Source organism: Lycium barbarum, chromosome 1 (genome assembly GCF_019175385.1).
Source record: "Lycium barbarum isolate Lr01 chromosome 1, ASM1917538v2, whole genome shotgun sequence".
In the NCBI taxonomy this organism is placed as follows: domain Eukaryota; kingdom Viridiplantae; phylum Streptophyta; class Magnoliopsida; order Solanales; family Solanaceae; genus Lycium; species Lycium barbarum.
Genome location: NC_083337.1, coordinates 156,016,295 through 156,020,175, shown reverse-complemented (window position 1 = coordinate 156,020,175; position 3,881 = coordinate 156,016,295). Strand labels below are relative to the sequence as shown.

Here is a 3,881-nt window from a genome sequence, read left to right as displayed (position 1 = left end):
CCACCGCGGAAGCAGAAGGACTACTATATGATAGGACGTCACTATCACTCGAGTGCCAAGACTGATTGTGGGTGGTGAGCTTATCAAGCAAACGGGTGATAACGGTAAATGACTTGTCCATGAAGCATCATCCTGCAGCAGTATTGACAGCAATCTGATTCATTGTATCTAAGCCCTTATAGAATTTTTCCGTGAGAATAGCATCCGGAAATCCGTGAGTAGGAGATTGAGCTAGATAATACTTGAAACGCTCCCATGCTGAATATAATTGTTCCCCCGAAAGTTGTTTGAACTCAAAGATCTTATCCCAAAGCTCAGCCTTTTTGCTTAGAGGGAACCATTTCTTTAGAAATGTATTGGCTAACTCGTTCCAGGTATGAATAGAATTGCTGGGGAGCTTTTCATACCATTCCCTGGCTTGACCAGCCAAGGAATATTTAAAGACCCGTAATCGAAGTGCATCGGCAGAAACAACACCTTGGGATTGTTGAGCACATACATGCAAGAAGTTCTTCAAATGTCGAAGTGGACAATCCTCCGAAGAATTTCAAAAATAACCTTCAAGTTTCAGCAGCTGATAGATAGAATTATCAATTTTGAAGGTAGCATTTCCAGTTCTAGGAGGAACCACAGCAGAAGCATAATCAGCTTCATTGATGAATTCAGCAAATATATTCTCATCGTCATCCTCTTCTGGTGCAGGTGGGTTCACTTGAAGTCCACTTTAGTTTCCTTGATTCCGATTTGGTCTTCCTGCCATGTTAACCTGATTCACCAAAACAGCAAATGAGGTGTGATGGAATAGAAAAAGTTTTAAAGAAGAGTACACAACAATTAGTAATTTCTAACCGTATTCCCCTGCAACGGCGCCAAAATTTGATACGCTCAAATTACACCTATTAATGGCGTAAAGCGGACGTTGTCAAATATAGTAACCCAAACAAGGTTGGGGTCGAATCGCACAGGGAATATGGAGAGAAAAGGGTACTAATTTTATGCGATACTAATCTTTAAAGGCTTTAATCCTATTTCGAGTATTTTAAAAAGGAGATTTGGTTTGTATTTGCTATTTTGAACTGTTTGAAATTTGTTTGGATTTGGAGAACCAAAGTTGTATCCCCGCAATGATTAGATGTTATGCTATGGGTGTCAATATGATATATTTCTATTGAGTCGCGGTTATGCATGCACTTAATTTCTGATACACTTCCTCATATTTTCCAATAGTTAGAGAGTATTTCTTTTCATGATTTTCCCAAATGCAGAAAAGTTATAACTAAGGCTGATTAAATATGCCAAGTAGAACTCATCTTATTCCTAAGCGAGTTCATTAAACGAGGGTTAGCGCCCCGAGTCCTTGTTATATTATTTCAAATCATACCCTAGTTCATCTTTCCAAATAAACTAGGGTTTGTGCATAAACAAGTGTTTGCAACCACTTATAGAACAATGAATACAAGAAATAATAAAATACATCACAACCCAATATATATATATACCATGTTAGATACCCATTACATAACACCCATCATTTTGGGTCCACAACTTTGATTAAAGAGACTACTCACACATTATGGTCTCAAAAGTAGTAAGCAATAGATGAGACATAAAGCTTACAATGGTAATAAAGATGATGGAATATAGAATCTTATTGTCTTCACTAAGCTCCAAAAGAGGAGTATTCAATGCTCACCCACCAATGGCTCCTTTTAGTTGAGTACAATAAAATCTTAATGGAAAGTAAAACCTAAAATGTTCTTTAAATAGGCTCCAAAAAACGCACAGCAAAAACTGACAAAATTGCCCCCGATAGTAAGATCGACGGACCGTCGATCGATCGACGATCCGTCGATTTCTTCGTCTTTTGTAACTTCAGCCCTGTGTACCGTTCAACGGTGCCGTCGATCAGTTCGACGCACCGTCAAATATCCCGTCTTTTTCTCCTCTGTTTAGATATCCTTCTTGACGACAACAACGACGAAACGTCGATCAGTTCAACGCTTCGTCGATGTCTCCGTCCTTCGTCGTCTTCAACTTTGTCATCACTGGAAAATCAGGCTTATCGACGATTCGAAGGACGGTTCGTCGATTGATCGACGGATCGTCGATTCTCATTTCTGGCACTTTTTTTGTTGTTCTTTGCCTTTTGCTTTTGGGCCATTGTTTTTCCTAAAACACAACAAAACATATTAACGAGTACCAGATTTACTTGAAAACAACCAAGATTCATAGTAAAAAGGCATCGAATGTGCCCCAAATCCGCGACACATTGAAATCAACGGATAAATAATTGAAATGTGGTTGTCATATTTATTTTATTTAATTGTAGTAAAATTATGCTGAATTTGATTGAAGTAATTGTTGAAATGTATTTGTAGGAATATCATCTGGATTAAAAGTGAGTGATTATATTTTCAAGGATGAAAAGGTGTCACTTGAGGAGAGACTTTTTCATAACGAAGATTTTGTATTGTATGACGAATGGATAAAGTTTTCACTTGAATGGATAAAGTTTTCACTTGAATTTGAGAATTATTTGATCTTTTCTGTCAATCAAAATGAGGAATTTATTTTTACTTACATGTCTGGTGGAAAGTAAAAGTCTTTCAGGATTCCGAATGGATAAAGTTTTCACTTGAATTTGAGATTAAATTTTTGAATTTGATATATTATATGATTTAAGTAATGTAATAAAAAGATCTTCTAAAAAAACTCATCCTTAGCAATATCGTGATTATGGGACTAATCAAACTCAAAGATATCTTTTTAAAAATTAGTTATTTATGAAAAAAAACATTAAATTTAAATAAAAGTTCAACTATGATATTATCTAGACATAATAATTATATAAGCTTAGCTCATCTAACGTAAAATTGTACCAACTCCTTAATAGATAAGGACAAGTAAGATATAATGAGAAGAGTATTTATTTAATTTTAAGTTAATCTAAAATAAATATTTAGAATTATTTGATCTTTTCTGTCAATCAAAATGAGAAATTTATTTTTACTTACATGTCTGGTGGAAAGTAAAAGTCTTTCAGGATTCCGAATGGATAAAGTTTTCACTTGAATTTGAGATTAAATTTTTTAATTTGATATATTATACGATTTAAGTAATTTAATAAAAAGATCTTAAATTTGAATGGGAAGACATTTCAATTGGGATCGGATAAAAAGTATTTGAATTTGAGTAGAAGGATAAGAATATTTGGAGGGATAAAATTTGAATTTAAATTTTAAGATAAGAATATTTGAATTCTTTTGATTTAGTATAAAAAGATACTGGTATTATTCAAGTAATACATAATTTGTTGTTTTTTCCCCTCTTTTCTTTTTAATAGAAGAATAGGTCATTATATTCGTATATTGCTTAAATAAAAAAAAATCCTTTTGCTTTAAGTTATTTTTTGCTTATCGTTGTGTTTTATAGTGCGATTAATGCAATATTTTATGGTCTAATTTGCATTGTTTCTCCATCATTTTATTGCAGAGATTGCCTGTTATGAATTTCTCATCAATATCTTCGCAGAATTCATATGGTAAGTTCTCTTTCTTTCTAATTTTTTTTTAATTTCAATGCAGATCATATTGCAATGTGTAATAACAATCATAAATTTATACTTCTACAGATCTTTATACAATTCAAGTAAAATATACATATGTTTTGCTTTTGCTTCCAATTTTGTGCGGATTTTGAATAAGACATTAGAATGATCAAAAAGATTTCAAGAAGATAAAAACTTTAATCAATTTAATTATAATTTCCAAGGAAGCTGCTTTGATGTTGGGAGGTTTTCAACTTTGTCGATGTGATAGGCATATTATTATTGAAACATAATTTGAACAACCACTAAAGATAAACAAACTGAATGTTATCTG

The 3,881-nt window shown here is 33.1% G+C and overlaps 1 non-coding gene across 1 annotated transcript; it reads left to right on the top strand.

The window, feature by feature from the left end:
- Positions 1-209: 209 nt before the first annotated feature.
- On the top strand, positions 210-316 carry LOC132618808 (small nucleolar RNA R71). The gene has a single exon (XR_009574327.1). It is a non-coding gene; the product is annotated as a small nucleolar RNA R71 (small nucleolar RNA).
- Positions 317-3,881: the final 3,565 nt, after the last annotated feature.